Genomic DNA, 24497 nt, shown 5'->3' on the forward strand with positions numbered 1-24497 from the left:
CTCTGCACCGCTAAACGTTTTCATTTACAGAATACATTATTAGATCGGCAAACAACGTGTTTTTAAATTCAGTTTCCATTTACCTTTTTTCTAATGTCACCATTATGAAGAAAATGCGAACACCGTTTCTTTGCAGAAATCATGTTGCTGAAAGCACTAAATTGACGTTGCTAGAATTCCAGGAACTACTTTTACGCATGGATACAACTCCACAGCCAGTTGCCATGCTTGATTGGACACTTATTGCATTGTTTTGATTGAAGGGAGAAAAAAAAAATACTGTTTCTAAGTGAAGTGTCATCTAAACCTTAACTAATGCACTGGGTGTCCGCGGATGGCCTCGGTATTTCTTCTGTTTTTCAGTCGCTCTTCTTTGCGGTTCTGCTGCAAACATATCTCAAAAGGCAGTGACAAAGTCATCAACAGCATCACAGCCAAGCGAGGCAACCTTGGCTTTAGGCTAGGCCTCGGGCTGCAACAATCTGTTTTTCTGCACAGCGACAGATAAAGCTTTGCCCAGTATCGGGGTAATCTCTGCAAAGGAGGGACATTTTTTCATGAAAGAAATAGAATGCTCAGGCATCGCCTTTGTCAAGATACATTATTTCCACCCCACGTCGTGTTCACATCTTTCACATCCTTAACTGGCTTAAGGAAGCGGAAACTCATTCATTATTTACATTATTTCCTCAAATAGGAATGCGCACCTCTCCCACTTTAACTCAGCATATGTTCTCAGACAGGATGTATGAAATTAAAGACAGAATTTGAATGGCTTTGCTGTAGAAGACATATTCCGTATGCCCTTTGATACAATTTGACATATATTTTTTAGTATTCAGAACCCTGGCTTAAATTGTTTTTAAAATATTTTACATGTTTAGAAGAATGTAGCAGGCCCCGAGTGCACATTCTCGATTGTGAAAAGTAATATCTTACCTATTGCGCCGTGCTTACAGTCATTCATGTAATAACTGTAACTGACACTCTCTTTTTTCAAAAGTGTACATATTTGTGTAGATAATTTTCAATTATTCGCTTCTTCTCGAGAACATTTTCATGAACAGGGATTTAGATGCCAATTCAAGATTAGGATTGAGATTCAGGAACTCCACCGACATTAGGTGATCTTGGGCAGCGCTCTTTATTGCCACTGCATTGGTTAAAAACAATCGCAACAGATTTCTCTGTAGGAATTCTCATCATAGTATTCACATTACAAGGAAGACAGTTATTTCAGCCTCCTTCCAGTAAACCCATCAACCATAAAATAGTCTTCAAAATCTTACCTTGAAGGAAAGGCTACAAATAGATGTACAGCATCACTCAGTATACATTGTGGCATCTGTCAAAGCCGATGCTAGTAGGAAACAGCAAGCAAAACCCCAACTTTGAAGGACCAGAGTCAAAAAGTCGATTATTAATTTAGGGCGAAGTTACCCTAACAACTAATGAACACACAATGGTTAGGTTAAAGCACTGCATTTGCAAAATCTCTGTTCTGTCCTCGTAGCAGAGTGTAGTGACCTGTATAGTATTTTTCTTGTTACTTTCTCCCTAGCTGCTCAGCTAGTGTGAATGTGATGCCTGGAATGTTAGTGTGATGGATATGATTGGAATGTTTGTGTGCCTGGATACTTGAGTTTGACAGTTGGAGTATGGGAGGAGCAGCAGGCACACTGCTTCTGGTGGGCTGCATCACATTAACTCAACAACATGTTAAATACTACACAGAGACATAACAGTCATCAGATTACCAAGAGAATAAGCAAAAAGGCACCAAATTCATCACAATCAGAAAAAGGGAACTTGAGATATGAATGGTTAACCGTTCAATGCAAACAGCACATAGAAAAAGTAAAGTGATTTATAGGTAAGTAAATAGTGTTGGCATCCATGAACACCACCTTGGACTACCCATGTGTCTAGTTTTCAGAAACAGGTGGGGTTTATAGGTTCCTTGGTGTCAGCTGACATCAGATCCAAGTACGACAGCTACTCACACCCCAAATATCAACTTAATTTCAAACTTCTTTCGGGCACCTTCAATTCTTGGGTGCAGTGCTTAATTTGCAAGCAAATCTGTGCCAGGGCTCTCGTCAGAAGGTCAATACAGCTTGCCCCACCCATTGCCCCAGCCAGTGCTGCAATGACAATACCAACGGAACTAGTAACAATCCCAGTCCTGTAGTGTAGTTCCTATTTTCCCAATAGGCTCTGCGCATTGGAATAACATAAACAGCAGTGTAGACGTAGGACTGAGGTCATCTAGGTCTCTACTGACTATGTTAAACTTAATTTAGGTTTGCGCCAGCTAGCTCAGAGGTCACTGGAAACTTTCTTAACCCCTTCGACGCTAATGACAAAGCCAGCTCGTCATGGGTGTTACCTGCCCTGCGCTTATGACGAGCTGGCTTTGTCATGAATAATGGGGATCTTGATATTTTAGCACCCAGCGGGAAAACCCATAGCAGCCAAGGTGTTAAATGAATAGGGAGGGATGAACTTCCCTGGCTCAGACAAGAAGGGATTCAGTTTCCGACAACCGCATAAACATGACAACTTTGCTCCCTCAGAATAAGAGTGTATCTCTAAAGTCGTGTGAAAACAATAGACAGCTATTTCACTCAGTCAACAGTGCATACTTAGTTTCATGAGAGTGCAGAGAAATAGAGAGACAGGCGTTTTCAATAAAAGGTGTTATTTATTGAGCTGTCTTCTTTCTCATGCAAGAGAAATGAATTGCCACAATTGCAATACTTAAAGTAAAGTAAAGTGCGTACAGTAAAAGTAGTATTAGGAAATAATACTGTAAAAGCATTGATATGGTTTCTTAGCCATATGATACTTTAAAATGGATAAAATATATACATACACAAATACATTGACTAACATACTCAACTGGTGCTTCTAACTAAGCCTACCCCGGTGTACCTGACCTAAGCCTAATACGTGGGAAGGGATGAGTAAGTAGCAGTTTAAGTTAAGTTGGTTAAGATAGTTTTGCCAAGAATCTGCATCAAGAACTCTCTTAAGGGTTTAGTCAGCTCCGTACCTTGGTAATAGAATGTGGGAGGTCTGGTATCTCTTCCCTCAGGACTCGATCTCCCAGCCACCCGCAAGAGTAGGCTGGAAACACCGGAGCTGGATTTTCTCAGCTGGAGAAAAAGACAGCGTCTCTCTCAGTGCGTCAAACGGGAGGGGCGGCTTCCGTGGGCTCTTGCATCAGCTGGGCTCTCGGGCAAGTAGATTGCAGCTCTGCTCCAAACCACCGTGTGTTTGCTTAAGGCAACTGTTGGTATTTTATACCTGGAAGGTGCCGGGTTTGACGTAAGGTTGGACATATGACGTCTCTAAGAACTAACAGGAGTTCTTGTTCAAATCAAAACAAAAGCAGGGGGGATTTTCCTGGGCTGCTGGAGGCTTGGTTTGTTTAAAGAACGCGGCAAAAATATTTTCGCTTTCAGGGGAAGAATAGTTCCAAATATTTTCTGTAACTTTGTTTATCAAAACTGAAGGCCGAATTCAGAGTTCAGGGAACGCTGTGTGCTCATTTTTTTTATTAAGAGTTATCTCGTTGACTGGAGAAAACATTATTTCAGACAGACCCGCAAAAAATTGTTCTACAACGTCAGGTGAAAGTTCGACCAAGTTCGAAAATGCTGCAACTGTGCAGTTCTCTGCGTGATTGCTATCATCGATGTTTGGATCAGCAATGCTTACAGAAGGTTGTACCTGATTGGTGCTGCTTTCCTCTCGTACCTCACGCCACCTATTCGTAGTGGTGAAATCTCAACGAATGCCGTCATCAGAATCGGTAGCCGCTGGGGACAACACGATGCATGAGCCGTTACAAGACCTAGCAAAGTATCAATATCCATTGGTACTGCTGATTGTAGTGTAAGACAGATGTCCAATACGCATTCTTCTCCGCATAGCAGACATCGAAGCACAGGTATGATGCAATCTTGCCAGATCGGTCTGAATGAAAGAAACCAGGTTGTACTCAGATCTCCTAGCCGGGCCAATCCGAGGACCTTAGTGCTATGGTCTCGGTATAGTATTGCTAGGATCATTTCTTCCATTGTTGCTAGAGTCTTGTCTGTGGATTGGCTTGCCATATCGGTGCAGAAGGAGCAAAAATAAAATTCCTGCCACGAGTCCCAAGATTAAGGGTAGGCCGCCAAAAACAGAATGGACAAAATTCAGGTAGATGCCCAGAACTGTTTCAAAGGGTGCTAACAGTCCCGAAAAAAAGGTCTTAAATACATGTGCGATGCCACTGGTATCAGACATGTTTAAGATTTGGCTTAGTATTTCTACGAAATGCACGGGGCAATTTGTCGATAAAAGGGAATGTATCTCTGCCGATGTCCTTGCCACTTGCAGATCATACATTTCTTTTGATGACGTTAGAGGCACAGTTGTCTGTAAAAGAATAGACTTCATTCTGCTTAAAGTATCAATTCGAATAGAAGAGATATTCACCCGAGGCCATAACGCAGCCCCCATATCTGGATTGCTGTGTGGATACAATACTTGCATACAGCAAACGGCCCTGAAAGTTACAGTTGTCAGATAGGCTTTTCCTTTGCAGCATGCCACAACAGCTGTGGTCACTTATTAAAACGTAACTGCTGTTAGAAAGTGGTCTAAAAAATGGCTCTATCCGTTTTGCAGGCGTGCCTTGCAGGTGACATGAAAGGTTATTCGAAGACCCTTCGCAGGCTCCATGCAAATTAATACCTTGACACAGAAGTGTACTGCTTAGTGAGTTTTTACAATTTTTACCACTAAGAAATACCTCCTTGTTCCCTTCACTATAACATCTGTGTGTATAAGGCAAATCCCAGGTTGATTTGATGTATTCTTTACCCAACCTTTCATACTGACCTGCAGGTATATACTCTTGACAGTATTTAAATTGGAAAGTTGTTATCAGAATTGTAATCGTTCCGTGTATTATCCATTCAATGACAGGTCTCTCTGACATTGTCAATGGTAATCTCTCGAGTTTTTCAATGCTCAGAATCGTATAGTCTGCTCCTTTTTGTGCCAAACTGATTTGTTTATCAGTAAGGTTAAAGATACAGAATAATGACGTTGTGTTAATTAAACGCCATAGTACGTAGCCTGAATGCAGATTTTGCAACGTCCAACCAAGCTGTACAATAGAACGTAATTGAGACTGACCATGTTGTAACATTAGTAAGTCCTGCTCTATTATATCAAAAGCAGATGACACAATGCTGTCCAGTGCATATATTCTGGAGGACAGAGTAGTTAACCCATTGTTCACAGCAAAAAGTGATTTTTCCAAATTCATACAATCAATTTCTCGTATTTTTCCTGCTGTATTTTGTATTACTTTCCATGCTTCGTTGTACGCAGCGTATATACCGGCCGCTATGAAACATTTTTGACGTTGTTTGCGCGGTCCTATTATGAAATCACGCAAGCCAGCACCGTCTTTAAGTAAAGTCAAGTGTTGCTTAATTTCAGCCAGTGTGGATTTCTCTAGCCACTCAAGGCAAAGTTTCCCTACACTGTATGTTGTAACTATCCCTGGATATTGTCTCTGGGAGTATCTAGGGTCTGGTCTGGTCATTTTGAACCCCTGTGTTTTGTTCAGGAATCTATCTTGACAGTTATTCGTGTCTGTTGGCCAGATCAACCACTTTTTCCAATCAGAATGTGTTCTGTTTTGGTGTAAAATATGGGACACGTCTATCTCCACATCTGTAGTGCTGTCACTATCAGTTATGGGTTTCGGAATAGACGGTGTATTTAAGTCTTTTATCTTAGCTAGGCCAAGACAAGTAGTTTGTTGAATTGTGTCATTCAAGAATATCATTTGTTCTGGGATCACGCAGGCCCTAAATAAAGCTTCTAGGCCTTGTACTTGCCAATCTTTGGAACCCCAGATCGTTTTTGTTTCAATGGTGTTTTTCCAAATTTCGAAACCTAATGTAGACATTTTGTCATAACATTTTTCAGAATAAATCAGTTTAGTATTTGTCAACATTGTTTTCATTCCTGTTCTACTTAACATTTTAAAATAAAACGTTTCAGGATCACTGTTATTAAACTTTGAGAAGTACTGGAATTTCTCATAAAATGTTTTCGAACTGCCTGTTGGTGGAGTTGGACAGTGTTCCCACTGGTTATAAGATAAAACATTTCTAGGCTGAGCAGTTTTATGCAAATAGTGATCACCATATTGGTTATAACAGTATAACTCTTCATAATTCGATGAACCCTGTAAGTAATCATGTTCTGTAAATTTTGCTGACATTACTAAATCTGACATCATATTATTAATGTTTTCAAAGTCCCAATCATCAGAGAATGTACTTGGTGTCACAAAGTCACTTAATGAAACCTTGAACTGATGTGGATATTTCAAGAGTTCAACCGGGCCAAAAATGTCATAATCAGTTCTGTCCCATGCTACCCCACCGGGTATTGGATTGGCTGAGATGTTTACTGATGTCAGTTATCTTTTCTCGATGTGGGAGGATGTGTGAGGCTTTAGGACCAAGTTGATGTTCTGACTTGCTGTGTACATTATACTATATTTTCCATCAATGAATTTTCCCAAACATAGAACCATGATGAGTCAAAGCAGGAGAGTAAGTACACCTAACACAATCCAAAATTCAATCCATGGTGAAATCAGATATGTTTCTTTTAGTTGGTGAGAAAGTTTAATTACTTTGTCTTTGAAAGTTTTTGTTGGAGGCGTTTCTTCATGCTCGCTTGGATCTTCAGAGAACTTGTCGAAATTGATGAAGTAGCCGGATGCAGTTCTGTCAATTGTTGGAATTTTTTCCGGGTTTTCAGTAGTAGGCCACTTGGCCTACTACTTATTCTTGGCTACATGATTGTGGTTTTACCAGGTCGATGGATACAACTCTGTTCTCCTTTTTACCAGCAAGGAGCGGTAGTGCAACTGATCTTGTTCCTCTGATAGCTAAGACAGGTACTGCTTTTCTGTAAGAAGGCCCAAATTTCTTCTTTACCGCAAACTTTTCTCTGACCAGATCCCCAATCTTTGGAATCCAGACAGGTCTTGCTGGGGCAGGTGGTTTTTCTTCAGTGGTTGTGGGCTGTTGTTTCAACTTTATGTTACTCAGGTTTTTTCTTTTTTCATTTAAGTCCTGTAAAACAGCCAAACGATCTTTGATATCAAAGGATTTTTTTCTACCACTGAAGTGTGACAATCAAGGTCCTGAATAAGCATTCTAGTTCCGAACAATAGTTTGTATGGAGTGAGACCTTTTAGAGAGTTTCTTGGCAGATTATTAAGACTACGTTGCAAACTTATTAAATGTTTGACCCACCCATCACCAGAACCTAATACCCTTGTCGTTACAGATTGCTTTATGTCCCGGTTTTTTCTTTCCACAACCGCATTTCCCTCAGGATGGAAGGGAGAAGAGTACCGCAATGCGATGCCCATGCTGTTCATGGCCTCTTTGTAAGATCGAGAGCTAAACGCAGGACCCTGATCAGAATGTAGCATGCCAATAGCGTATGTGCCGATAAAGACTCACAAATCTTTTATAACAGTTCTGGCATCAGCCGAGTGCTGGGGCCACATTTTAAAGTGAATTAAGTCTTTTAATAATTATGGGACGCATTTCTCTGACTGGATTTCTGCGCTATAGATAGCCTCATGCTACCTAATAGTGGTATCTGGGATACAGGATGGTCCGGTCCACAACTGCGATCTCTGTTGCAGTCCTTACAATTTTTTTCAAAATAGTAGATATCTACGCTCATTCCTGGCCACCAGTATTCTGATTGTAGTTCCATCAGAGATTTCAGGATCTCTTGGTGCCTCAGACCCAACCCCATATATGCTTCTTGTAGCAAGAAGATTCTCCGCTTCGTGTTTGGAATTACTCTGTCCCCCACTCCAGGGATTCAAACAAACGGAACGGAGTTTGCATCAATTATGTATGTATTACTGAGTGGATAGTTGAGAGGTATTGCTGCATAATCGCCTTTTAATGAGGCTTTTACTTCCAACATGGTTTCTCCATCTATTTGTTTTTCTGAACGCTTTTCCTTGGCTACGGAAGCCGGTTGAACCGCTTCCGCTGTGGCTGTGTTAGCCAATAAATTCCCTGCAACGTGAACGCCATCACGTCGATGACTCAGTGCGTGTATAACGTGAGTCTTTCGTAGTTCTTTCTTTAAAAGAACTACTTGTTCCCAAAGCGTTTTATGCTTTCTTGTGGCACCTGTGTCATCTTTGTAACCGTTTTTGATCCATGTCTGCATATCACTGTTGTATGATTTGACGCAGAAATACGAATCACACACTATTAGTGTGGGGAATTCGCGATCGCCATTTTCAAGCGCCATCTTTAAAGTTCTTATTTCATCTCGCTGAGCTGAACATTTCCTGAGTGATTCAGTTTTGGTAATCATTGGTTTGAATTTTCCAGAGCGCCAGCGACCTTTAACAATCGCGCACGCTGCATCTTAGGATTTCTTCTTTATATTGTAGTGTTGTGCGAATTTGTTCATATAGATTACGCAGGTGTATTGTTCTAGAGGCAGAATTTCAGCTGGCAGAGGATATTCTCGTTCATATACTAGATCATCTAGTTTTTTCAGTTTTGGGTTAAAATAGTATTTCACATCTTCTGTAGCAAAGAAATGTTCCTATTCTATCCATTTTGGATCTAAGACCACTTTAATCAGATTACGTGGACTTGATAACGCCTCAAGGGCGGGTTCTGATGAGAAAACAGCTATTCTTCTGCCTTGGGCTAGGGCTCTTTTTTTTGCTACAGCAGTTTGAACCGCAGTCAGAATTTATTCTGTAGAGCTGAATTTCATTTCAGCTTGAGTGTACAAATGTGGTTTGTAAGCTATAGGTACCGTTTCTCCCTCATTAGAGGTCAGGTATGTGAATCCGTATCTTCCTGGGATGACTCGGATTACAAGATTGCGTATGTTTTCGCGAGTTTGTAATTTTGTTTTAGTTAACATGTCTGTTTGCAATGATCTCAAAATCTCTGTGTGTTTCTGAGTCCATTTGATTTGTTTGAAATCTGGTCTTATTAATTCATAGAGAGGTTTAACCCTCTCTGCATAATTTAGAATGTATGTTCTTCAGAAATTCAGGAAACCTAGTATTGATTGTAAATTCTTCAGCGTTTTTGGTGCTTGGAGGACAGCACATTTCTCTAAGAAATTGTCTGCTAGGCTTTTGCCTTCATTTGATAATTCATATCCTAAAAATAGGACAGTTAGATGGGAAATTTGTGACTTTTTAAAGTTGAATTTGAAACCCTCTGACGCAAACCCAAGTATTATGGTGTTCACCCTTTTTAAGTGAGTCTCCAGGTCATCATCTGTGAGATAGATGTCATCGACATATGATAATGCTTCATCATCATATATTTGTAGTAACTCTGTTACCCTCGCTGAGAATAATCCTGGGCTATTCTTGAATCCCTGTGGGAGTCGGCAAAATTGTTTTTGCGATCCAATTATTGAGAAAGCGGTCAAATACCTGCTTTCAGGTGCAATGTTTTGACAGAAGAATCCATTGGAGATATCTAATGTCGTTTTATATTTTTTGCGCACAATGTTATTCATTAGTGCTGTACTATGTGAGTTTTGTACTGCAAATGTTTTACAACAGGAGTTAAGGTGTCTATAGTCCAAAACTATATGATATGAATCATCTGGCTTGGAGACAGGAAACAAAGGATTGTTCATTTGAGACCTGCATGTTTCGATCACCCCTTGATATTCAAGTTGATCTATGAACTTCCTGACTAAATTTTTAGCTTCTTGTTTAACCGGGTACTGCCTTTGTGCAGTGGGCTGATTTTTAAACTGGATTTTGTGTTGAGGAGAATCCTCATCCCATCCTACATGATTTTTATATAAGGCAGGAGCTTGAGCCAATGCCCATTTTCTTGCCAATGTGTATTTTTTTTTATCGGAATATGATTTGAGAAGGCAGGCATAATCATTTCTTCGCCATGAGAGCACTCCCTGACAAACTCTGGTCACCAGTCTTTCTCAGCTAACAGAATGTCATAGCCTTTTGAAAGTTTTTCCCAAAACAAACCTTTTATTTTTCTTGTTCTAATTCCCTCTATACGTAATGTTATTTCATATAGTTTATGGGGCACACTAACTCGTGTGTCTGCAGTTTCCACCTGAATGTATTCATTCGTGTCCACTGTCTCCAGAATATTCATCAGGATCTTGCGAGCTATGGTCACTTCTGCTGCGCTGTGTAGCATTGTCTGTGCCCACTCTCCGTTTTTCAGTTGTGTCCTCAGAATTCTCGGCATGTTTAATTTTAATACTTGCTACCTTCTTTCTGGGAAATTGTAATTTTTTACTTTGATGAGCAGGTTCCTTGTCTTTGGACTTGACGTGCTCTTCTCTGTGTTCTGACCGTCCTCTTCTTTCCGATTTCTGTGAGGAAGATAGAGAAAGATTGAGTGAGAAGGATCGAGATGGACGTGTATCAACATCTTGATATCTGTCTGGTTTTCTTATTTTATCCCTATCTCTAAGGTTATATCTTTTTACAGTGGGCTCCATTTGGGGAGACTTGTCTTCTCGGCCTAGAGATCTCTCTCTCCGCTGAGGAGACCTTCCTCTGGACTGGGAATGTTTTTCCCTGGGAGTGGATTGTCTATTACCATCCCAACTCTTTTTTGGATTTTTAAAATTATTTTTAATAAATGTTTTTTCAGGATTTTCAGTTAGTTGAGGTTTTACAGGTTTCCCACCCAAACTATCTCTTCCTAGCTCTTCATAGGATTTTTCTATGATTCTGGCGAGTTCAAATGGTTGGTCTGCTATATCTGTGTCCTTCAATTTCTGGAGGTTCTTTATATCATCCCTTGCCAATTGAACTAATTCTCTATATGCCTTTGTTAATTCTTTTAGTTTAACTAGGAGTTCTTCGCTTGACATTATTTCGTAGTCTGGGTGTGCTGCATAGTCCCCGTTGCTTCTGGTCTACCTAGTGGACCGAGCCTCGTGATGTGATTATTATTTTTTAGATCGCCATTAAACCAGAGCAGGTGCTCTTGGTAATTTAGTGGGATTTCGATCTCCTCGAAAGGAGTGTATTCTCCCGGAGGTTCCTCTATTTTGTAATAGTGGAAGTCTTTTGCCGTAGCGTGTGCTGCTGGAAAATGTATCCATGAATAGAATACCTCTGTCTGCCGATATTCATGTGCCCCCACCACGAATATGACTGTACCACCTCGTGATGTCAGTCCATTTTCTATAAGTTTAAGAGTTATAGTTCTTCTTACATTGACCGGAATGATTATTGCATCCAGGTCGGTGTTTTGCAGAAGTTTGTCGCCCGCTATGAGTTGAGCTGCTAGTCTAGCTTGCTCCCTCTCTTCGTCACTTTCTGACATTTTACTGACTGAAAGTTTTTTCTTGCATATTGAGTTTCAAGGAAACAAAGATTAGGTGCACAATATTTTGGAACACTGTATCCTTCAGCGTTAATCAAACCAAAAACTAATGCATAGGAATCTCTTCCAACTAAGTTCCGGCGGATATTAACCTTTCACCCACTCTAGACGTCTATTGGAGTTTTTACGGGAAAAGGGTTCTGTGTGAAAAAGCACGACTGAGTTACTCCTGTAGTGTAGTTCCTATTTTCCCAATAGGCTCTGCGCATTGGAATAACATAAACAACAGTGTAGACGTAGGACTGAGGTCATTTAGGTCTCTACTGACTATGTTAAACTTAATTTAGGTTTGCGCCAGCTAGCTCAGAGGTCACTTTAAACTTTCTTAAATGAATAGGGAGGGATGAACTTCCCTGGCCCAGACAAGAAGGGATTCAGTTTCCGACAACCGCATAAACATGACAGCTTTGCTCCCTCAGAATAAGAGTGTATCTCTAGAGTTGTGTGAAAACAATAGACAGCTATTTTACTCAGTCAACAGTGCATACTTAGTTTCATGAGAGTGCAGAGAAATAGAGAGACAGGCGTTTTCAATAAAAGGTGTTATTTATTGAGCAGTCTTCTTTCTCATGCAAGAGAAATGAATTTTCACAATTGCAATACTTAAAGTAAAGTAAAGTGCGTACAGTCAAAGCAGTATTAGGAAATAATACTGTAAAAGCATTGATATGGTTTCTTAGCCATATGATACTTTAAAATGGATAAAATATATACATACACAAATACATTGACTAACGTACTGAACTGGTGCTTCTAACTAAGCCTACCCGGTGTACCTGACCTAAGCCTAATACGTGGGAAGGGATGAGTAAGTAGCAGTTTAAGTTAAGTTCGTTAAGATAGTTTTGCCAAGAATCTGCATCAATAATTCTCTTAAGGGTTTAGTCAGCTCTGTACCTTGGTAATAGAATGTGGGAGGCCTGGTATCTCTTTCCTCAGGACTCGATCTCCCAGCCACCCGCAAGAGTAGGCTCGAAACACCGGAGCTGGATTTTCTCAGCTGGAGAAAAAGACAGCGTCTCTCTCAGTGCGTCAAATGGGAAAGACAGCTTCTGTGGGCTCTTGCATCAGCTGCGCTCTTGGGCAAGTAGATGGCCGCTCTGCTCCCAACCACTGTGTGTTTGCTTAAGGCAACTGTTGGTATTTTATACCTGGAAGGTGCCGGGTTTGACGTAAGGTTGGACATAAGACGTCACTAAGAACTAACAGTTCTTTCTGGACTTCAGAAGTTCTTGTTCAAATCAAAACAAAACCAGGGGGGATTTTCCTGGGCTGCTGGAGGCTTGGTTTGTTTAAAGAACGCGTTGTGCTTTCTAGGAGTCGATGGGAGTAGCCGTGCTGTGCTTTGGACTGCAAGGGCTATTACTGAATATGGATCTGATTCTTATGCCTTCATCAGGATACTATTGATTATAACCTCACAAGGGCATAAATCGGGAATATCGAATTAGGGTCCTAGATATAAACACGACAGTCCTAAAAGTGTGACAATTCATGCTATTTCAGGCCCCTAAAGCTAAGAGAATGGTTTCGGCGCCAGGTATTAGTAATTTTTATTGTATATCGAATTAAGTAATAATTGTTGTTATGCGCATCTCTAAATTACCCAAACAGCACTACCAGGTGGCAGACTGTCATAAGTGCAGGTGTTGACAATTGAGTGCTGGTACTGAACACTGGAAACCACAAGGTCAAATTAAGCAGTGCCTGTGTGATAGGAATAAAGCAAACCCGGGGCACCTATTTAGTTGGGAGAATTGGGGCAAAGAAGGATGATAGGATTTATGCTATTATTTTTAGCTGCCTTTTGTAGGACATTTTTAATACATTTCCAAAGAATCACTTGGCATTATGGATATGTCCAAGTTTTGCAAATGACTCCATATCAACAACTTCAGATACTTTGCTACTTTAAAAATGTATATATTTTTTATTTAGGACCACTTTCTAATCACAGCTAGATTGCTGGATGTGGGTGAGCTTTTGAGGATACTACAAAAAATAAACATGAGTGAGCTTTTGAATAGACTACAAACACCTTATATCTATTACCAGAACAGTCTATCAGACATAATAGTGTATTATTTTTGCTGTCTTGTGCAAAAAGTTTTAGGGGAAGACCTTATCACCTATTACTCTTTTTCCCTACTTCCATCAAATAATTATTGTGTTCAGCTATTAGTCTCGTTGATAAATATTGAGAAATCTACAACACAAATTGTGTAAAATGTGGGTAATTTGCACTTACTTAAGTACGTAAAACTTTGATAACATTATGCAAAGTTATGAGTAATTACATGAATACGAAACTGGCATTTGGCACTATATTTTAGCAGGAGATATGTCCTCACATCAAGTTTGGAAGCAAGGATGAATTTTGTGCAAAAAAAAGCAAAACTATAAACAACAGCAACACACAGTCTGTTGTGCGTTTTGTTACTGTGATTTCAAGGTACATTTTCACAACGAGCAGCACATTTGAGATACATTTTTGTTTTAAATTATTTTTAAGCTAATTTTAGGGTAGGGGGAGTTTGTCGATGTGTAGATAGAGTAAGAAGTCTGTTAATTATAGTTTTGTTTTTTAGTGTGATTTAGTTTGGGTAGAGTGGTGTTCGTTTTTTTCACACTTTGGAAGTGCAAGTTATTGTATTAGATTGTTGGTTTAGATTACTTTTGGTTATGTGTTATGATTTATTTATGTATGTAATGTACATGGGGTTTATGTGCTTTTGTGGGAGGGTGTTGTGTTTCTTTTTGCAGGTTTCCATTCCGGATTCACGGTGGAGGTGAAGATGCATTATTATATTAAGGAAATGTTATATAGTTTCATTAAAACTATACATTTTACATACATTTCCTTTTATTTATTGCATTTCTTGGAGCGTTTCTTTCTTTTTTTTATACTATTTACAGTTTTCTGAGGGTTTGATTATAGAGAGGATTGTGTTGTTGGATCCCTTTTTGTACAATTGTATTTTTTCATTTTTGGGGGATTTTCTTTTTATTGAATTGGATTTGGCTCACCTTTGTTTTTGAGGACGATCTACTGCAATAAAACTGTAAGTTATTTTTTAATATTTTAATATGGATGGGAAATGCTATTTTTATGCTTTATTTTACTGTTTTATTTTTTAATTTTAAAACGAAGCAATAGTTTTTGGTTGGTGTATTTGGATTGTTCTAGAAGTGGTGTTTGGATAGTTATTGTATGGAATTTGCAATTGTATCTAGGTATTCTGGGCCTTGGGTGTTTGGGTATAATCTAGTTTTGTATTGTAGGTGCTCGGGCATTGTTTTTGGTTTGTTTATTTAGTTTAGGATCTATTTTAGTTATAGATTGGTCTAGTTTTAAATCTTGACAGCTTTGTTTCTTTTTATAGATTCTAGGATCTTGTGAAGTCTTGGGGGCTTATTACGATGTTGGTCAGAAAGGCTGAGAATGGCATTTGGATTTCCCTATCTCATGTCAGAACCCATGTTTCCGATAGACTGGGAAACATTTCTGACTGACTGAGTATGATGGAAAGGTAATTGTTCGGTCTTTCCTACTTATTTCCAACTGGCATTCTGAGACTGAGTCAGTCGGAGCCGAAGCGTACAGGTTCATGGACCACGTTTCCAACTGACGTATTACAATGTCGAATTCGGACAGACTTCCCGAATTGGTCTGTCCTACACAAAACGGCTGCCGGAAACTGAATTAGGGGGCCTCCTTTCACCGAGAGGCCTCCGGTTGGGGCTCGTGGGGGTACCCATGGGACTCCTCTTTACACCCATGCACAGTATGGCAGGCATCATGGGTGCCCGTCACAAGGTGCAAGGTTTTCCGTAACCATCCCTTTTTTCAAAGGGAGCCTGTGTTGTCAGTCAGAACACAGGCTCCCATTGAAGTGAATGGGAGCCCGACCGAACGGTGTTGGGAAACATCATAATCGGTCGGTCGGACTCTCCAAGCCCGAGATGATTGGAACCAATTCCAATAAAGGGCCTGATTGCCGAATCGCTCTAGAAAGGGAACCGAAAGACCTCTTGTCTTTGGTCCAGCCCAGCTATTAGGATGCGACTGCAGGCTATTTAATTGCAATCCTATACTTTGCTATAAGCAGAGGTGCAGTTCATCTCTGCACCCGATCGCAGGCACCGCAAGGTGCCTGCCACCGGGTGCAGTAATCAACATAGGGGCATTCAGCAGCCTTGTACCCATGGGGACCCTGCTGGGGTCCCCCAAACACAGTTTCCAAATGCCTTTCTGTATCGGAAAGGCCAGCACAGAAAGGCAGTGGAAAACTGCCATTGTAATCCCTCAGCCAGAAAGAGACGGCAGAGGGATTACTGCAGGTCTTCCGAATGGTGGATGGGCTCTCCAAGCCCGTCATCAGCTATTCGGAACTCCTGTTGGTAATAATTTCTGACTGACTCCAACAAAATGGGTCAGTCAGAAGCTATTACAAACAGGAGATTACGATGCGAAATGGATGGCTCCGACCGAGGGTCGGAGCCAATCTTTACCACATTGTATATGGGCCCAAGGAGTCGGTCGGAATGCTTAACGCCTGACATTGTAATGAGGCCCTTGTTGGTTGTGTTTTTCCTAATGTGACTTGGAAGGCATAGCAATATAGATATATATATATATATATATATATATATATATATATATATATATATATATATATATATATATATATTCAGTAGCACCAACCACTCTCTTCTTAGTAAAACTTTGGGCCCTGGCACTTATTCTTATACAAATTAAGTACTATCTTAATGCCACATGTGACTTGGGCGCGGAAGGGCACAGAGACGTTTTGCAGTCTAGGAGAGCGCCACCTTCCCGGGTATTGTTTACTAATTGTTCGGGAAGTTTGAGGCCAACTTAAGTCCGGGGATCGTCATACTCCAGGTCTTTATTTAAATATGCAGGGTGGGCCTCGGCAGTCCCTGACGCCTCGGTGGTCCTAGGCAGTGCCTTATTTGTTTTGTAATCACACGGGCAATACTTATGGTGTTATAAAGTGATACACTCATAGAACTTTTGCAGTTGTACAATTACCCAGGATTCATTTGTCTAACAGTTTGTTAGATTATGTTTTGTAGGTGCACTCTAATATTAAATAATCTTGTCCTTAAAATCTCCTATAAACAGATGTTATTTATTTAAAAAAAGTAACCTTTATTAAAACAGAAATAAATAATAATGTAACTTCAACAGAACAGTATAATAAAGAAAACGTGAGTTGGACTCCAGGGGAAGCAGCATAGGAAACCTGCATGACAAAAATAAGTATGTGTGCTATGTGGAAGAGGTAAAGAAAGCTAGTTCAAATGAAAGGACCATAGTGAAAATGGAAGGGAGGGGCAGTGGGTGGAAGGCAGAAGGGGAGTGAGAGTTAAAAGAAGAGAGGGAGGAGGAGACAGAGCGTTGGCCTATGGCACTCAGCCCTTAGTGTTTACTCTCCTTCACCGGTTTGTCTAGGACGCTGGGGTCTGCGAGAAAGAGTGTGGTTTAAGAAGTCCTTAAAATTAAATACATGAAGGCAGAGATCATGGGACATATTATGAAGGAAGGGCGATAAAATTATTGCCGCTTTAGCGGCAGGAAACTGCTGCTAAAGCGGCGATAATGGGTTCATAACATGCCCTTGTGAATTCCCTTAGAAGCTCAGGTTTTGGTGTTAACCTGGGATTCTATGGGCATTCACAAGGGAATATTATCAACCCCTTATCGTCACTTTAGCGGCAGTTTCCTGTTGCTAAAGTGGTGATAATGTTATCGCCGTTCTTTGATAATATAGTCCTATATTACTAGCTATGGGAAAATCGCTTGCATACACGTGTGCACCCAGGGTGCTGCACCCCAGTCCCTTCCCCGGCTATGTGCTCAATTGTAGGTCTTGCACACTGAGGCTTCACTGCTCATTTGCCACCACCGGTGTGAGCCACAAAGTTGCAAGCTCCAAGTCCGGGGTACGTTTGTCTGGTAGACCAGGTCTCCAAAATGGAACAGTGTCTTGATATTGCCATGGAAGGTGTTAGAATACTCAGGGCATCTGTGCGGAGAGAGCTCCTGCTCAGCCCCTTTTGAGCCAATCAATGGAATTTCTGTTAAGGGAGAAATAATTTAATGGTGAAATCTTCTGGAGGTAAATGAAGGTTTATTTTAAGCTTGATAGAAAATAGGAGTTTAGTGCATCAGTTGTTTTTGAAGTAAGATCAACCAACTGTTAGTGGTGATCGTGGTTCAAAGAGGAGTTGGAGTGCACGAGAATACACAAAGTTAAATAATAATATGTTCTGGCAAGGTTTACATACAAAGTAATAGAGCACATGCTAGAAGCATAATGTTTGCGTGTAATGCAGTGGCAGGAGCCTGTGTGCATGTACACTCAGTAAGAAGATCACTACAGTGTCCTAAAAGCCAACGCTACGTGTCTGTAAGGCAGTGCTGCCTCCTGGCTCAGGACTACTGGATGGTCCAGCAGGTCCTTAAAATTAGACCGGTTTGACTGAATGAGGTCAGACATCACATCATTACGGACGGCAACATCGCTTTTTCGCACGTGCGTACTCAGGGTGATGCACCACACCCCTCCTGCAGAACCACCATCAACAGGTGTCTGTAGGGCAGCGTTGCCCATAGGCTCAGGTCTACCTTATGTTACAGTTGGTCTTTACAATGAGACAGAGATGTGACTGAATGAGGTCAAAGATCACATCATAACACTTGGCAATATCGCTTATTCGCACGTGCGCAATCTGGCTGATGCATCCCACACCTCTTGCAGCACCGCGCTGAAGAGGTGTCTGTAGGGCAGCGCTGCCTGCTGACTCAGACCTACATTATGGACCAGCAGGTCTTTAAAATTAGACAAAGATGATACTGAATGAGGTGAGAGATCAAATCATTATGCACTGCAATATCGTTTGTTCGCACCTGCACAGCGACGCTGATGCACCTCACCTCTCTTGCCACACTGCATTCAATTGGAGGCCCTGTGCACCTAGGCCGCTCTGCTTACCTGCTGTCATTGTTGTGTGAGCAAACACTACTGGCAGCAATGTTCACAACTTGAATTCAGCCTTGATGTATTAATTACACAGAGAACTGTACTCTATGTCATCGAATTTTGGGAAGAAAAAGTGACAAAAAGCATTCCTCGATGTGTATGTTAACTACTGTATTCAATCTGCACTGTGAACAGCAGGATTTACAACTTGAAAAGAGAAAGAGAAACAGTGTGAGAGAGAGGAAGAGAGAGAGAGAGAAAGAGTGAGAGAGAGGAAGAGAGAGAAAGAAAGAATGAGAGAGAGAGGAAGAGACAGAGAAAGAGAGAAAGTGTGAGAGAGAGAAAGGAAGAGATGGAGCGGGAGAGGGAGTGTTGACACTGGAGAAATCCTTCGCAGCTCACCTTTCTGCCACCGGTGTGTGTCCAACCACGTGCCGAGTCATAGTGCACCCTCAAGTTTAGTGATCTGAAAGATAGTATAGAATTAGTAATTGCAGAGTACATACTTATTTCTCTGTTTTGCCTCTGTGCACCCAGGCTGCTGTACCCCATCAACTCCCAGTGCAAGGATGTGTTTGTGCGCTCTTTTGCTGCCAGAGTGCTGTACCCCATCCACTCCCACTGCCCAGCGGTGACTACCCATTCCTGCACATCCAGACTGCTGCACCCCATCCACTCCCACTGCCCGAGGGTGGAGTGCCCGATCCTGCGCACCAGGACTGCTGCACCCCAATCACTCCCACTGCCCGGAGGTAATTGTCCATGCCTGTGCATCCAGACTGTTGCACTCCATCCACTCCCACTGCCGAGAGTTGACTGTCCATTCCTGCACACCCAGACTGCGGTACCCCATCTGCTGCCACTGCTCAGAGGTGACTGCCCATTCCTGCGCACCCAGACTGCAGTACCCCATCCACTCCCACTGTGTAGAGGTGTTTGCACGCTCCTGTGCACTCAGGCTGCTTCACACTATCCACTCCCACCGCCATGAGGTGACTTCTCGCTGCTGCAGAAAGAAGCTTCTCTGCTCAGCTTGTGCCGCCAGCGTGTGTGAAAGAGGGTCAAAAAATCAAGATGGGGGGGGAAAGGACCACTTGTGGAGTGGTGTGGCTCACTGGTTAGAGGCGGCAGACCCGGAAGAAGAGAATGGCCTGGGACCAGGGTTCAATTCTCGACGCGGCAGGGTCGTGGACCAGGGTCAGCGGACTCGATAATTCTCGCCTCGGTGCCTACTCTAACCAGGGATCACACTCAGCAACTCTGGGCATTAGCTTGCCTCATCTCTACAACAGCCCCCCACATTCGCCGGGGATGCCTGGTTTCACCTTGGAGATGCCCAGTAGGGACCATCTCACAGGGATATCCAGGACGAGTTCCCCAGAAGTCTACAGCGCCACGACGCCTCAGGGCAGCAGTGCGCTTTACAAGACACATTTTTTTTTTTTTACTACGTTTCCAGTTTTTTTTTTCTCTTAATAAAAAACCCTCATGCACGCACGTAGTTGGTAGGCGGTATATCTTGGTTCTCTGCCAGTTACGATGCGTTGGTGCATCATTATCGTGTCTTTTTTATTGTATGCTCACCTCCATCCGGAGGTAACCACTGGATACGTAGTAGAGTCCAGGTATGGTGTCTTTAAGTGCTCAAATAAGAATGTGAATCAAAAATATCTGGGTCATCTCAAGTCAATCGTTTTATTACAAACAAGATGATTCGGGATAGATAAAAAACGGTGGTGTGTAGATATGGATCAAGTTACTAGATCCTCTACACTGTTGGTTAAAATCAGGCCAACATGTTTTAGCCCCACTGCGCTCAGCCGGGTCAATGAGGCTTTCTTCAAGACCAAATCAAAGGGTAAGTACTTACACGACTTGTGCAGCAACTGTTAGTGGTTCTTTTGTTCAACTTTTTAACAATAAGGCCAATTGTGCCTGTAATTAGAAAGAGACACAAAACTAAGATATATACAACAAACACCAACATTTACTTTCAAATGTTCCATATATTAGCTACAATTAATTCTATGTCTAGCTTTGTTATCTGAGGTCGCTATTAGCCCTCTTCATCTTAAAACATCATGTGATGGTATAGTTATTGGAAAGTGCACTGAGGTTTTTAAAAATATGTTGATTCTATCTTAAAGACATCTCTTGAAAGATCCTTTTTATTGACAATTCATCATGGGCACATAGGTCCATTAAGCTCACTCTCGAATGGATTGGTAGTTAAAAAGTGAGTTTATCTTTTATTTCGCTATTCGTTCACATTTTTCAAATGCTTCTAAAAGGTATTGTTAAGCGCTTTTGAGTGGTATGATTTTGAGAGACTCTATGTTGACAATATCGAGAAGACGTGATATCGGGCAGTGATCACGTGTTCGTAATGTTATCTCTAGTTAAGTGCCCATAAACTTGCTCATACATACTGGTTGTGTCAACACGAGGCATGGCTACTTTTATAATTGTTTACTTCTAGTATTGCAGTAAGAGTTACATATCTGTATTTCAGTAGTTATGGCTAGTACTGCATTGTGTAAAACAAATGGCGGTCTCTTAAACAGTGATGACTATTGTTGTAAACACAGTCTCGCTTTTACCTCACATTTATATCTTTTTTGTTTCCTTGGGTGGCTCGAGACAATTTTTCTTTGTCTATGGGAAGCGGAAAAGCATACTTTAACATTTGCGCTTACTTCATTCTTGCACACATTCATGTCCTTGCGATCTCCTTACGGGTAGTGTAGGGATTCCCTTTCTTGTGCTGACCCTGCCCCCGGAAGTCAAGGGTAGGAAGTTCCCTATTTTTTTCTATCATCCATAACAATGGAGGTAGAAAAGGGACTATCATCCATAACACTAGAGGTGGAAAAAAGACTATTGTGTTCCTCGTGTGTAATGGTGTTCTTTATCTCTAATAAATCTGTACTTATGTCACAAAGCGCTAGAATATTAAGAATTAAAAGATTGGCGACATATATTCATTCAAAATTCAGAATTCTTTGTGAATACGTATTAAAGATGTTAAGGTGTATAATTCAGTTTCAAAAGGGCTAGGTATCCCATTTATGTATCTTATCAGGATTTTTTATACATTCACATTTTCTCTGTGGTCACGTATTTTTTAGAAGTTAGTGATCCTAAATGTAGCTGTATGATGTCTTCAATACAGTTGGTGCTATGGTAAATCATCATTAAGTCCTTGGACATTTGTTTGTAGACGGTCCACTGATCTCTGTTCTTTTTCGAATAGTATCCGCTCGGCATTGTTGTTTTTAATCTCTAGCATTTCTATGACTGTCCACTTAATTTCTTCAGCTGTATGTTTTTGCTCAATAAAGTGTTTGCTCATCTTGGTGGTTATTTTTTTGGTCTTAATGTTGCTCTTGTGTTCCCCAATCCTCACTTTTACTTTTCGGCATGTCATGCAGATGTATTTCATGTCACAAGGACACATGATCATGTATCTTACGTGAGTTGAATTGCAATTGGTGTGTTGCCGTTGGGCCCAGAATAAGCTTGCAGACAGGTTGAAGGTCTTTTTTGCTGAAGTCAATTTGCATACCGCGCATGAACCACAGGGAAAATCTCCTGTAACCGAGTTCATATTCCAGTTTATTGTGATGTTTTCTGTCCTTGATTTAAGTTGTGGTCGAGTGTGGACCAACTTATCTTTTAAGTTTCTTGTTCTCCTATTAGCAAATCTGGGCTTTGACCAGTTTGAAAGAGGGTCCACCACGTGCCGAAGCAAACTTCTCAGGCATTGTCAGGATGGCCACGCATCATCGCAGGTTCTACACAGGTTGAGCTCTGGTGGTGTTCGGGGGGGACGCCCATTCGTGAAACACAGCCTGCTAGATAAAAAGCAAGATTGTGCGTCATTCGTTCATCAAAGGAGAGAGGAAGAGAGAGAGAAAGAGTGAGAAAGTGACACTGAAGAGAATCTTTGCAGCTCACCTTTCTGTCACCGGTGTGTATCCCACCATGTGTAGAATCATAGTGCACCCTGAAGCTCCACATCTGAAAGATAGTAAAGAATTAGTAATTGTAGGAAAGTCCAGTATGCAGGAATGAAAAGACAGAGACGGTAATTCTCTTGATGTGAACACGTCTTGTATGCTGCAAGTATAAAGGAAGAATGACTGAACCTCCATTAATATCTACTTCCCAACCTTTTCACATTTAAAACATAACATTCCGAAAGCGATGCGAGGCAGCCACGAGCTGTGAGAGGAATGTCACGTTCGTGTCTGAATGCTTCGATGCTCACAACACACCTTACCTCCTTAAAAACAAGCATTTGCAATGCAATAAGTCTTGCATTATTAAAGTTTGAGCTATTGGCATTGCAAAATAATGCAACACCAATAGCTTAAACTTTAATAATGCGAGACCAATTGCATTGCAAATGCTTGTTCTATGAAAGAGCTCAACCTAAAGTGATATTTCAGAAACCATTATGTATGACACAGATTTTTTAACATGAATAGCACAAAGGAATATAAAGTAATTGCCACTATCTTAATCCGGACTATAATAACACTGCTCTCTCACCCCTCCCCACCCCCATTAAAAACACAACCACCTGCACTGTCCCAACTATTTTAATGCTCTTCTATTTACCAATAATTACTAAAAAGGTATGCGTAAGCCATAGTACCGCTGCCCACTGGCTACTGTTGCTGGGGCTGAGGAATGCTTTCCTACTTCAATATCTACGCGTAGATACGGGTGAGGGACCAGGCCAGTCCTGAGCAGTGGGGAAACCAGTGGTGCGTGCGCAACACAGAGAAGCGGAGGGAGGGAGCGTGGCCGCGGCAGCGAGGCAAAAGCGTGCTCCTGCGCGTGCTAGCCACTGTTGGGAATGGGCGTTACAGAGGCAGGACATGCACCTGCCTTTTCCCAATCTCAGTGAAGGACTCGTTTGTGCCAGGGGGATGATAAATGATGTGTAAATTGCACCATAGGTTGGAGTTGCTACAAATGGAGAGTGTGAGGTATTCGCAAGAGTCAGTTGAATCTGCCAGACGTTCTGTGACACTGAGGTTAGAGCAGTAGATGCAGGCGATGCTGCCTCCTTTCTTGCTGGATTGCCTGTCCAGCCTGGCAATGTTATAGCCGGGAGGGACTAAGAGGTCCAGGCAAGGAGATGAAGAATCGTTGAGCCATGATTCTGTTAGAATTGCTAAGTCAAAGTTTGTGTTCAGGGTGTGTGCAGCAATGTCAACGGCATGCTTAAACGCCGATCGGCAGTTGATTAAAAGGCCAGACAGAGAGGAATCAGCGGGAGTGTCGGGAGTCAGGGTGAACAAGTGTACTGGCGCTAGGTTGCCCTTGACCACACTTCTGTTGTGGAGGGTAGCCGGTCTGTTGGGGTTGATAGAGACTGTGCGCATTGGAATAGTCTTCCAAACCTGTTGCCTCATTAACACTCCACTTTCCGCAGGGATCCTTGTTAGGCAAGATGTGTGTTGTCTTAATAGTCCGTTGCTTTCTCATTGATAAGACTGTCATGCCATCCTGCTTTTGTTTGGTGGCATACATGTATAGTGATTTTTGTCTGTCCAAGCTTGGAATTCATATTTACAACCACACACCAGGCGCAGTTGAGCATATCAATTGTGTGTAATTTGTCATTTATGGATGACTGACAAAGCTATGATTGCTGCTGTTCAGGTCACACAGAGCTGAACTATGAGTGCTGTGATGTCTGTTAGATTGCCAAGTGCCATCTGTGGCAAGCATAGTGGACAGAGACTGCACAGAAAGGAATTGTGTCGGGGGGCGTGGCTTAGCGCCCGATGCGGATGGCGGCTCTGATGTGAGCGCTCCGACATCGCCGAGGGATTCACCCCTTCTTACCTGTGCTGGCCGCCTGAAAAACGAAGCCTTCCCTGTCGGAATGTAAGGGGAACAACGCGCACACGACGGCAGCTCATTTTGGCCTCAGGCAAGCTTTCTTTCGGCAATTGTGAGCGGCCACGTCTCCCTGTCAGCCGCGACCGCC

The sequence above is a fragment of the Lissotriton vulgaris genome, chromosome 6 (assembly GCF_964263255.1).
Source record: "Lissotriton vulgaris chromosome 6, aLisVul1.2, whole genome shotgun sequence".
In the NCBI taxonomy this organism is placed as follows: Eukaryota; Metazoa; Chordata; class Amphibia; order Caudata; family Salamandridae; genus Lissotriton; species Lissotriton vulgaris.